The sequence below is a fragment of the Pseudochaenichthys georgianus genome, chromosome 13 (assembly GCF_902827115.2).
Source record: "Pseudochaenichthys georgianus chromosome 13, fPseGeo1.2, whole genome shotgun sequence".
NCBI classification, from domain to species: Eukaryota; Metazoa; Chordata; class Actinopteri; order Perciformes; family Channichthyidae; genus Pseudochaenichthys; species Pseudochaenichthys georgianus.
In genome coordinates this window covers 24,831,893-24,846,022 of record NC_047515.1, presented here as the reverse complement: position 1 = coordinate 24,846,022, position 14,130 = coordinate 24,831,893, and positions in this window count along the sequence as shown.

The window sequence follows — 14,130 nt, the reverse complement described above, 5'->3', positions numbered from 1 at the left end:
TAAATTAGTCTCTCTGCGTTTCTGCGCTGGGCTAATGCTAATAATGCTAATGCGAGGATAATAAAATGGCGGCTTCACAAAACTTTTTGGGAGTTTTACGGGGCGTGGTTTGCAATTCGCCCAGCCAATCAGGAATATAGCTCTTTTCTCAAAAAAGAGCCGCTCGAAAGTCCCTGCTCTCTAGCAGGGACTTTCGAGGGGGTAAAAAGGTTCGCATTAGCCGCTTTCACACCGCAGGACTTGCGGTACTTTAGTGCCGGCACTAAAGTACCACTAAAGTACCACGGCACTAAATCCACCAGGGGGCTAGTGCCAATCGCATTCACACCGCAGTACTTTCCCTGAGGCACGATTACGCTGACGTCACTTCGTCTTCTTCTTCTCTGGGTTTACTGGCAGGCCGCAAAACCACTTCACGGCGAGTACAACAAAAAAACGAGAGAAGAAGAACTACACGGGGGGGGGGAGGGGGTATAAAGCCCATCCGCTGTATGAGGCGTTTGTTTACTTTCCGACCTTAGACATGATGGAGTTCATAAGGGTAATTTACAAATAAAATACCCCATTATAACAATGGACTTTATCTTTATGTATTTATTATATATTACCCCCTCAGGCTGATTTTGGAAAAGGACATCAACCCTTGTTTGGTTTTTTTCCCTTATTTATCTAAAACAAATGATATGATAAATTACTTGTGTTTATGTGTGTAAGACTTGTGTTTCTGATAAATTCAACCACCGACACCTGTCTGCTCTCACATTCTTCTATTCTGCAAATTTGGGGTGGGACACAATAAATAAAGCTTCGCCAGTTTGTTTGTTTTATTGCACAGTCAAGACATAACAATAACGGCATCATGCTGTTCCAGGTGTGTCGTATGCATGTAAATTGAAGTTAAATAACAGTGTGAAATGTAAAATAAAGTGTAAGTAGTTTCAAAACAATGTAACAGTGGCAATATATATAGCAGCAGACACGCCTTAGTGCAAGTTAGGTGTCAGTATTAAAAAACAGTGGCAATATATATATATATAATAACAATAGAAAATCGTTACCACTCTTATTATTGTGGTCTTTAATTTTTTTATAGTCCTGCCTGAGTTTCTTTATTTTTACCCGGCATCCGTGTGCACTGTGCACGATTCCCAGCTCAAGTAGCGAACATCGCTCAAAACATTTGGAGTTGGGAACTGCTTTCTGTAGAAGCTGCTGCATCCCGTCCTTGGAGTAAATTGCCAGAAGCGCCGACACTTCCTCATCATTCCACCGCTCCGGTGTTGTAGTACGTGTGGTCATAACTGCTTTAAAGTACAAAAAAACTACTCGCTCAGGTGTGGATGTGGTTTTGTAGCGAGGGAAAAAATGGCTGCCTAACAAAACAAATTCAGAGTCTAACGGGGCGTGGTTTGCAATTCGCCCAGCCAATAGAAATATAATAGAAATTGGCACTCTTTTGTCACCAGGTTCGTACCACCTCTCTAGCAGGGACTAAAAATTACCAAAAGAGTTCCAAAAGAGTTCCCGGCACTGAGTAGTCCCGGCGGTGTGAACGCGACATTATTGGTACTAACGGAACTAAAGAACTAAAGTACCAGGGAAAGTCCTGCGGTGTGAACGCGGCTAGTAACTACTTTTAGTACCGGCTCTTTTTGGTGTGAACGCGATCATGAACTAAGTTTGCATGAACCTTTGTGGGAAAAGTACCGCAGTGTGAACGCGGCTATAGCTAACGAATAGTTGTTTTTAGAGACTTTAATACGGTTAGAAGCTATCATAAGCAAACAGATGTTTGTTTGTATTGCCTTAACACTATCATAGTTAATGTTAGCTAATCACACTTCATTTCAAGACACCGGAATTGTTATTAATGTTAAACAAATAAAACTGTAAAAGCACTTCACATTACTCACATTCTCTGCGTTGACGTTCACATTCATGTGAACGTGCTCCGTCACGTGCCGCCGTGACGCGGGACCTGTGTGTGCGGTTCTACAAGTGCGGTCCTGTAACTGTTGTCTCCGACGCTGCAGCTTCATGCTACTCCCTGATTCTGCCCTACGCTCCAAAAGGGGAGGGGCCTGAGAGGACAGCTAAATGCACAGCAGTCCATTTTCACCAGGCCCAACAACAAGAGCAAGGCTGCTCCAGAGCATCTTATCGTGTCAGTCACGTTCTTGCGAAACACATGAAGTCTTTTAAAGACGGCGAAGTTGTGAAAGAAGCATTCCTGGAGGCTGCCGATGCGTAATAAAAATAACAGAAGCATTTCAACAGGTTTTTGATATAATAAAAACTCAAGTTAGATACCGTTATTAATCAGCTGTGAGTTTTAGTTTGTTTGAACTTATTCCTTATAATTATTGTACAAAATGGTATAAGAATGCAAACTTAAATTGATTATAGTCTATTATCAATTCAGGTTAAGAAACTAGTGTTGCTTGCATCCTATTTTAAAGGCATTTCTTTTTATAATCTACTAAAATGATACAAAAAAGGGTTTGATTCTATTAATTTTGTCTTTTTTATTGCACTTTGGCAGCAGATTCCTGAGTAGCTTCAGATCTGAGTTGTCTTATTAGTAAGCCTCATTTATACTTTTGTAGCAACACTATTTTTATATAATGGCAAAGAAAGGGTTCAGAGTCTTTTCTCTTTTCCCTGTGTCATATGTGGCAGCACTGTTCAATGTTTCTTGAAAACATTTCCCACTGTAGTGTCGTGTGAATAAACTCCAACTCTGTATCAACAACACTGTTGTGTAACTTCAGTTAAATACTTGTATGTGTGTAGATTAGAAAGAGGTAAGATGAAGGATCTGCAGTATTTTATGAAGTATTAATCGTACAAAGGTCAGTTTTATACAAGTAGAAGTGTGTATTTACCTGGTAGTAGGCTGTCAGTAATAGCTACGCCTCTCTATTTGGACTGGTAGATCTCTGCAGACTGGCAACTTTAAAAGTAGCTCTCGGTTCAAAAAAGGTTGGGCACCCCTGGCTTAGATCATAAAAAAATCTGAGGAAACGTTGAAAGAACAATGAGGGTGATTCCAGTGTGATGTTAAACTATACAATTTTAGCTCAGCTTTATCAATGCTTCTCATTTCAAGTGTGAAACTGAAGTACTTAGGAGCATTGTTGAAATGTCCTGACTGATTTACTAATGCCTACAGTGTCATATCATATAAATGACAGTGTATCTAAAACAAATACAAATAAATAAATATCACTTGTACTAACAATAGGTCTTGGTTCTCTGATCAGAAATAAGTGTTTTAAACTCAGGCTCTAAAATTGACATTAACCTCATCAAATAACATTAACGCCCTCTTTCGATTTAATTCAACAGTTTAATTTCCACTTAATGTATATACACATAGCCTTTTCTTTTAACTGTAGAACATGGTCCTCATTTTCAGATAGGATGGATGGATGGAAAGGCAAGTTAAGTTAAGCTATATTAAGCTGAATAGTGTGATATGCATTATGTGAAGGTGCAAATAAAACATCTATGGATGAAATATTAACAGCTGACCTTGATGTACTACGATTGAAAAAGCCATTTAGTTGAGCCTGATTCAGGATTGGTGTGAAACTCTCATTTCCAAGATCAATAATTAACTATATTGCTTAGTTTAAACAGTGTTTCAACTCTAATATGAAATACCAGCCCAATAATTACCCTTTAAATATAAACACAGGCCATACCAAGTTTGGCCTGTCCTCCTACAAAAAACGACCAAATAGGTCGATTGCTCAGCAGCTTATTACGACCCATAGTCACGTTTTAAAGTGTAGCACCTCTAGTGGTCGTTTAAGAAACAACATGCTCCCGTTGATTGCAAACGCTGCGGAGGGTCGTTTATTCACAAATAACCCTCTCTGGAAAATCCTAAATTGTGGAATAGTTTGGTCATTAAAATGCTTTTTGATTAGATTTCTAGCGAGAAGTGTATATTGTACGTTTAGAATCTACGTCCAGTGGATGTGTAGGATCTATAGTTTGATAGATATTACGAAGATGATGTGAGGTCTCGCCAGGAGAACGTGTACGTCTTTACGCAGCGTCCATGTAAAGTTGGCGTCAACCCTCACAGGGTGAAAACAGTATTTCCGGTCTCAAAGTTCTCATAATAAAACCGGAAGTATTCCCCTCACTGTCAAATGATTACACAGTGATATCTGCATTACTCATCCACTAATACAAATCAGTTTATCCTTGTTAATTACACAATATTGATTGGTTTAAATTGTGTACAATGCTTTTGTGCTTTTAACCTTCGATTCGGAGAAACAAATAGTTTTTTCGGAGTTTAGACACTACCGAGTTTCCGAAGACACTACTACACTACCCAGAATACTCAACTATCGTTTGGGACTACAACATCCGCTTTGCTTTACAAACCCCGTGATTAGTCCTCAAGCTCTGTGATTGGATGTTGGCGTGACAGTGCGACAAGGTTACGCAGAGCGTCAAACAGCTCTTTGAAATGGAATGGAACCAGGGCAGACTATCCAGAACTGGACTCGGACGGGTCAGAGGTTAACCTGGTATTTTTACTCCACTACATTTAGTTTAGTTACTTTGCAGATTCTGATTAATGATGTGAAATATAAACAACCCTTAAATCAGACTTGAGTTACACCTGAGCAAAATTCAGGGAAGGTGATTGTCAAGTGCCAAAATAAACTATGCAATATATTAGACGTTAAGTACTTTGTCAGACTTAATATGTATCTGTTGATACCCCCAAAGCAGGGTTTCCGCTAGGATTTTTTCTCGCCGGTCAAATGTCCGGGCAGAATTTATTTTACCAGACAAATTTGAAACTTACCGGTCATATTTCAATAATAATAATAAGAGTTGTGTAGCAGAGTTTCCGTTAGCAGGTAATACCGGACTATGAGCAGATATGCTTCAGTTTAAAACTCAGTTCACGGGGCTCATTTTTATATTGCTTCAGTTTATAATCGTAACAGATCGAAAAATTCAGATTCATTTTTCAATAAATTATTCCACAAACAACAAACAACATAATTATTACATTCAAACAAACTACTTGTAATAGATAACGTACATTATTCAAAAGTTTACATTACATTTGAATAATAACACGGGAGAAATAGATCCTCTCTTTTCCCCTCTCCCTCCCTCTCTCTCCTGACAGCCCGTCAGTTTCTCATGCAGCTCCTGCAGCTCGCTAAACAGAGGGCGGGGCTTCAGGTGATTGTGCAGAGCTGCGTGTCTCGGTCTGACTCAGCAGCTGATCTGATCTCTCTCTCGCGTCCGGTTACACTTCACTCGCGTTTATGTCCATATCGATCAGATCCAGCTCTCCCAGGGGCGGATCTACCGGGGTGGCATGGGGTGGCAACTGCCACCCTAAACAATAGCCTTGCCACCCCAGTTGGCATCTTTGTTTTGAAAGAAAAGTTGTGGCTCATCGGACATTTATGAGAGAAGGTCTCTAATGTCCGAGTGCAAGTGAATGCACCACAAGATGCACGTCATGTAACCCCTCCCCCGGTCGCGTCTATCGTTTTTCCAACCCAGTTTAGATTTAACCACGCCCACTTCCGCATTACGCAAGAACATAGCTCTACGCGATAGCGTCATAGACTTCATCTTCGGCGATAGCGGTCGCGGTAAAGCAGGATATTGAATAGTTGTGTTTTGTCTTTCCAAAGGATTTGTTGACTGAAAGTAAACGATCCTGTAATCAAAGCCATATCGAAGAGTCCTGAGATTGTATTACTGGTGTTTTATCATCTATAAATAGCCTGTGTGTATTCTCAAATGTCGTTTTCAGGACAAACAAAAGACGTTTTAAATATCTTATCAGCTGGTGTCAGTGCAGAATATTGAATATAACCTTGACTATTACTGTGTACTTCATTTATCTGACAGCATTATTTAATGATACTATTTTATATATACATTTATTCATATAAACACACACTTATATGTACTCACACATGTATTTATTCATTTATATACACAGATTTATTCATTCAGTTATACACACACAGCATTATTTAATGATACTGTTTTATATATATATATACACACATACACATTTATTCATTTATAAACATATAAACACACACTTATATGTACTCACACATGTATTTATTCATGTATACACACAGATGTATTCATTCATTTATACACACACACACACTCACATATATACACTTTATATTAATTCATTTGTACACACACACTTATATATATAAACAAAACAACACAATATAATAAAAACAGTTGCAATAACATAATATGGTATGATCAATTCTACCCTTTTGTTTTTGCTCCCATATTTCAATTAAAAGATATTTTTCAAAATCAATATTGGTGGGGGCTCTTTTGTAAAGATAATCAATAACACCACCTGACAGTTGTTGCAGATGATACAGCATACTTGTTACTTACACACATGTGCGATGGTCCCAAAAAAGCCAAAATCCGCACTGTAAAAAAATATATACATTTATTAGGCACTCTGAATAAGGGTTGACTGTGTAATAATCATGCCTTTTAATTGGTGTATATGTCTCACCAGGTGAAGGCTGGGACAGTGGGAGGGGTGAGAAAGGAACAGGGGACTGCTGAATGCTGAAGTCCCACAATCCCAAGTTGACTGCATGATCCACTTACCTGTTTGCATCAACTGCAGGAGGTCAAGCAGGGGTCATCTGATGTCCTTTAGGTTGGATCAACACCAGCCTCTGGAAAGATGTCATGACTGCAGAGGGCAGTGGACCTTTAGCCATGTAATACTGTGGGTAATGCATTTGTATTAACAGGGAGGTTATATTTCAGCATTTGAGATACACCTTGAGGCCTGATTTGGTAAAAAGCCCACTTACCACGACAAGGTACAGGCCATAAATGGGATAAGATATGACAAAGACATAAGGTGAAAAACAAATGAGAAAGAAAGGCATACACATATACAAACAGGTACATAAAGGGTGTAGAGGGGCACTGAATACCAGTGTCCTGCCTCTAAACAGAGGGATGGCGGTGAAGAGGAGTCAGAGCGTGTAGAGGGGCACTGAGTGCCTCTTTTCTGATGTTATGGTTCAAGGGGAAATAAAAGTCTAGGTATAAATATATTGTGTGTGTGTGTGTGTGTGTGTGTGTGTGTGTGTGTGTGTGTGTGTGTGTGTGTGTGTGTGTGTGTGTGTGTGTGTGTGTGTGTGTGTGTGTGTGTGTGTGTGTGTGTGTGTGTGTGTGTGTGTGTGTGTGTGTGTGTGTGTGTGTGTGTGTGTGTGTGTGTGTGTGTGTGTGTGTGTGTGTGTGTGTGTGTGTGTGTGTGTGTGTGTGTGTGTGTGTGCTTGTGTTGTTCAGTTGAAATGTTCATAACAAACCTTCATCTTGTTGCTCCTGATGCGTAGTGCTTGGTTCATGAGTGCCTACAGATACCAAGAGATACATCAATTATGTGTGTCTCACATGGTATTAGTGATGGACATGGATAATATAGAACTACTTTGTTATTTTGATTTAAAGTTTCAATTATTTTATATAATTACACCATTATTAATTAAGTTTTGTGTATTACTTACTTCTAAACGACTGACATGATTGCATTTCAAGTCTGAGGGGTTGGAGGAAATCCAAAGAGATGGTTTCTATAAAACATTAATAAGGGATCAACATAAATTCAAAAATAAACAGTGTATATCCTTTATTTTGTAATCAAAACATGAAATGTTGGCAGTTTCATTACACCAGTTATTGTTAAAATATTGACTTTACCTGCCGAGGTCAGTTTCATCAGCTCTGCTCTCATCTCTGGGTTTATCGGTAGAAAAGAGTGTGACAAACAGCTGTAATGTTTCATCACTGCTGCCTGGTGTTTACAAGGCGCTCCTGTTTGTCCTGCAGGGCAAGAACACAGCTCCAAATCCATGTCTACATCATAAGTTTGTGTAGATCCCTTCACCACAAACTTCTTGACCTCAATCTGCAAAATCACAAGCCAAACAAGGATACATGTATTTGTTACACAAGTGACATATGTGCGTATTGATTCTGTAGTGATAAACCTATAGCATGTTATGTTTTTTCAGCTGTTATATCCATTACCTGCTGAATACGCGATGCTGCAATGTTGCCATCTTGGGGGAGGAACTTTGCTCGCTGGAATGATTCCCAGCGTCCAAGGGCAACATCAACGATGCGTGCCTCATAATAGGTCTCCAGCCTCGAGGTCAGCAGATCAAACAGCTGAGGACGGTTGAAGGCCTTTGTCCTCTGCAGTATTTTGTCCTTGAGGACACGCATTGCCACTTCTGCAAAATTGTTGGTATTGTTTCCTCTGGTGAGGAAACTGCCTCTATAACTGAGGGCCCAACACTCTCTTCTGGCGTACAGCCGGTCCAAGTAGTACCTGAGGAACTTTTCATACCTGCAATTGGTTAAAACAAAAAAAATTATCCAAACAGTAAAGCTTAATCACTTCATTACATTGGGTGTTGGATGTTATTTGATAAGAATAAGTCAATTTCTCTCATATGGCTAAACAAAACATCACTAACTTGTCTGCATTAAACACTAACCTGGCTGCAACTGCATGGATGCCCTCTTGCCTCGCTGTAAAGCCTATCCACACTGCCTATCTCCTGACAGTAAAGCATCTCTTTTACAATGGCAAAAAGTGCCGGTCTGTCTCCGTGAGTGACCCCGCTCTCCTTGCTCCACAGCCACCTCCAAACTGCTTGTAACAGATGGAAGGAGCACAGGAGAAGTGTGGCCTTAGGAAATGCTTTTCCCAAAGCTCCCCTCTCTGCCCTACAGTCATCTGTGATGACCAGTTGTGGCCATTCGTGTCCCCTGCCAGCAAAGCCCTTCTCTCCAACAACTTGTCTTAGCTGTTCCAGCCCTTGAGCAATAGTCTGCTCATCCTCAGACTGGCAGAGGAGAATGCCCAGAGGGAGGCCACCTGCACAGCTGTGGGTCAGGAGGAGGAATACCCTGCAGTTCTCCCTGTCCATATTCCCTGAGGAATCTATGAAGCACAGCTCCCCACTGTGCTTCAGTTGGTGCACTATCTTCATCAGTGGAGAACACACAACCACAAGAGGAGCTCCCTGGGAAGTTGTTCCCAGGAGAGCACAGGTGTCATTACATTTATTGTTGTAAATCTCGACTTGAAGCTTGATCGCTGCCAACATCGTGGGACCTGTTTGCGTGCCATACTCCTCCCTACACACCTTGTGGAACAGTCTGGGTAGAAAATGAATTAGTTGGTATGGGTGTCACTTACATGCAGTAGAAAAGCGTATTTGTATTCACTGAATACATCATAGTTTTTATTGCATCGTTATTTATATAGTGGGTAGTAGGTATCTTGAACATGTTTCCAGATGTGATACCCACCTCTGTACATAAGACAGGTCGGGGCAAATCTCCCTGTTGGCCGACACATACACATATCGCTGCCCATACTCCATTTGGAGGTCGTGTTTCAGGACCGCCAGTGCAGATGTTGGAGTGTGGCCAATTTCAAAGAGCCCTGTGAGTATGCTGTTTGCCTTTTCCCCAACATCTCGGTGGCGGATGGCGTGCGCAACAAAAAGATTGTGGTTGTGCCTGTTTATTAGAATAACCTTAAATGGTAGGTCAGGCATGTGTGGGTCTTCGGTCCTATAACATAAATCAATATATATATATCAATATTATGTAAAAAAAAGCTAAACGTGAAATAATAAGTATGTGGATCAGTAAACTCACTTCATTTCCCCACGAGTACTCTTGAGTGTCGTGTGCATTTTTGCTTGACAGCAGGTATTCTTGCTGCTTTTGGCTGCTCTCGGGTTCACCCTATGCTGACACTTATAACTTGCCTGAACAAAATAAAGCAGATTTATTATAGTGCAGGTCAAAGTAAAAAGGATCATTAAAAGGTAACTTCAAGAAATATCAACAAGACAACACTTACTTTGAAAAGCACCCGCTTCCCCAACCTGGGTCGTGTAACATCCACCCTCCATGTCACCCCTTCAGCTTTTGTACCCACTCCTTGACCTGTTCCACAGTGTGGACATCCAGCCTCAAAGTGGCCTCAAAACCAGTGTGGTCCCCCAGTGAAACCACCTCTTCATACTGGCACACTTGGTATCTGAACTCACCTGGTAGCCAACCCTACAAGGAAACAGACAACTATTAATTAAAATACACACACATAATACTGTGTCAGCTCAGAATACCAGTAAGAGTTGTGCCATGATCTGAAGAACTAAAGAGGACCATGAGGTTTAAAATGTACTGACTTTACTTAGAACTAGAGTAGAATACACATTATACTGGCAGGCTTAAAAAGTCTGAAAAATAAAAATCCAACCCTCAAAATCCTAAAACATTGGTATAGTTATGCTAAAATGTTTATTCTCTTTAAATGTACTTCATGTGCTTGCATGTTATTCTTTGTAATGCCTTGTCTTTTATCTGGACAATAAGTCTGTTATTAAGTGGTATAGTTTTAGATGATGATGATGATGTGTAATCAAATCATGATTTTATGGAATGGTTTGGAGCAGGAGTTAAAACAAAGCACAAGCATAATTCAGTTTAAAAGGATGTACAGAAACACTTTTTTGGAAAAATATGAGAATGAAGAAAGGTGATTGAAGATGAGGAATGATTGTATGTATGTATAAATGTAAATGTATGTAAGAATAACTTAATATTATAATAATTATTTAAAGTACAATCATTGATCAAGTAAGGGGTGGGAATTAATAAGCATTTGCTTCCTCCTACTCCCTTTCGGACACATATGATTTATTATTAATATGAAGACATTTTTTTGTTGAATATACAGTACAAATATTACCATGAATGTGGATAAATACTGTATTATAACAATACGGTATTCTGTTTTTCACATTTGTTATTTTTTTTTAATCTGTTCGAAATAAAGACTGAAAGAAAAATCAAGTTTTATTTATATAGCACATTTATAAACGATCTTTGGTCGAGCCAAAGTGCTGTACATATAATAAAAATAGCCTACAGTAGAGACACTTTACAGCTAATACAATAGCACAGATTGTTCAGAATATCAGTATGAGAAAAAACGACACCCTCTATCTATGTGTAGGTGAGGCATTGATATGAGCAAACACATCCAATGTAATTTGATGTTCATCATAGTATTGAGAGATAGGTCTTATCAGATACCTTCAACTGCGGGTACTCCATATTGTTCTGTGTGCCTCCAGAGCACACTAAAACACGAGGTCTGAAATGAAAGCAAAAAAAAGAGCTATAGTTATTCAGGTACTATTCTGATGCTAATACTTTAGTACTTATACTTGAGTATTTCTACACTCTGGTACTTGTACCTTTACTCAAGTACAAGATCGTATCACTTCTTACACCTCTGGAAAGCACTTTTATGTAAAGGAATACATTTTTATAAATGTCCCAACATTTCATTTTTACATTTTACAAACGTTAATATGTTATTAATGTCAAATTTTACATGTTGTATTATATAACAAAATAGACATTAAATAACATATTAAATAGATACCTTTACATCCTAAACAGAAGGTCAAAACGTTAATATGTTACATGACAAACAAAAAAACGAAACATTATATAGGCTATAGCAGGGGTCTTCAACTAAAATTCAACGAGATCCACTTAGAGAAAATGTCCCCATGCAAAGGTCCGGATGTTGCTTCATGAATTAGTGTGATATATATTGAAGTAGCTGTAGCTTTATCAACGTCTGCATGTAATCAACAACTGACTGCCAATCAAATAAAGAAAGTACAATTCAAAAACAACAATATTTATTGTCAATTAACATTACTTAAATACTGTGGATATGTGTAATGTTTAAATATTGAAGTTAAATGCATCAATGTGGTGCACTTTGAGAGCAACATTAAGAGATCTATGGATACATCTCTCAACACCCATATGAAACAGAACTGTAGCATATTTTCCTTTTTGGATATTTTACAAATCACTCCCCTTTTAAACTCTATTCTTGTTGTTTTTAACAACTTTTTTGTTGCTGTCATATAGTATTTTATACCTGTTTTTCATTTAGTCTCATTAATAACTATAATGACCATATCAAGGTGTGCCTTAACCTCACTGAGCTGAGGTTATGTGAGCCTCTCAGGAGAGAGCTCTCTTCCACCTGGTTGTAGAAAAGCTCTTTAAATTCGTTAGCATAGCTAGCTAACCAGATGCTAATAACAACAGATCGCCACTTTGCTTACAACTAAAGACACAGCCACGCAAACACTGCGGCATGTGTACGGCTCCTTATGGGTATTGCAATATTTTAAGGGCTGGAGCGGCGTTCCGGTGCTCTCTGTCAGCACTCCTTTCAGACATATACCACGTGAAGACACGTTACGCTCGTGTTGTGTTCATGAACCTGTCCTTGGCCAGGAAAAACAGGTACAGGCTTGTTTAATTATTTTTGCGGTCTAGATTTCTTCTTCTTTTTTGAAGTGAGAAGTTGTCCGTCTGTCGGACTGACTCCCTCCCCCCCACCCCCAAAACGAAAACTCTTCGGTTCTCCACGAATTACACAAGTCACCAAAATCAGCGTTAAAAAAGCGGGAGGCGCCGAAAAATCCCCTATTAATGTATTGATAATAGCTCCGGGTCCGTATAGGTCGGTGTCTGGGTCCGGATCCGGACCGCGGTCCGCCTGTTGCCGACCCCTGGGCTATAGCCTACAGATGTTTGCTAATGTATCCCTCTTATCCATCAGGAATTAATATTAAATGATGAATTAACATTACCTCAGCACTGCATAGTTGTGGTCGTCAGTCATATTGACAAAGAAGCACTATTATATTGTATAATTATGCGGCGTTTAAAAGGACGGTATTTCGCTTGTCAGATTCAGATTTCGCGGGTGTGCCGCAGATTCAGATTTCGCGGGTGTGCCGCGTGAGGCAGTGATGTAACCATAGGGATGTAACCGCCAGGTTGATGCTGTGACGTAAGGCCGCGTCGATGCTTGCGTAATGCGGAAGTGGGATCTAAACTGGGTTTGAAAAACCATAGACATATTCAAGAGGCTTCTCAATACTCAAATTTCCCCTCCTCGACTCCTCGGTCCTCCGGTAGTGACCCGGAAATGAATTTCAGCGCGCCATTTTGAAGGACGTCTCATTTCTCTAAATGCACACCGAGGACCGAGGATCGAGCGTCGAGGAGGCTCTCTGGAGGAGCTATAACCGAGGATACACTGATGGTTCCTCCACGGCTCCTCCGCGGATGCATTTCCGGGAACGGTGGAGGCGTGACGCACGGCCGGACTTATCTCAGCCAATGACAGCTCTGCATGCATCCCCTGGATATTATTTTAGAAACTGCTCTCATCGCAACGCGATGTTTACAGTGAGAACAGCTGTGAGGCCCTGCAGAAAGCAGAGCAGTGTGTAAAATAAATATCACTCAGTATAACAGACCTACTCTCTTTATTTGCTTTAGTTTAGTAGATATATACAAACAAAGAGTCGATATTTTTCTAAAACCATTTAGTGCTTCACATAATAAAATACACAACGGCTGTAGCCTGATTATGCTTTAGGAGCTGTAGGTGTGTGTGGTACAGTGTGTGTGTGTGTGTGTGTGTGTGTGTGTGTGTGTGTGTGTGTGTGTGTGTGTGTGTGTGTGTGTGTGTGTGTGTGTGTGTGTGTGTGTGTGTGTGTGTGTGTGTGTGTGTGTGTGTGTGTGTGTGTGTGTGTGTGTGTGTGTGTGTGTGTGTGTGTGTGTGTGGTACAGTGTGTAGGTGTGTCCTGTACAGTGTGTAGGTGTGTGTGTGGTACAGTGTGTGCGCAGATGCGGCGGACAGACAGGTCTTAGTTGGTTTGGTGTCCTCTGCTTACTTTTAATACTTGCAAATACAACTTTTGGCCCGTAATTTCAATTCCCCATTTCAGCGACCAGAGAGAGGGGGGGGATATATCCAGTCTCTGATTGTGTTACGTTATTATGAGAGTGCTCTCATACTTTAAATTGCATATATTTATATAAATATATTTGTGTGTGTGTGTCCGCATCTGTAGCCTGTTATTGTCTCATTATACCGCACTCTCAATGAATTCAAGGTAAATATGTGGGGGAACAATGTTCAGCTGA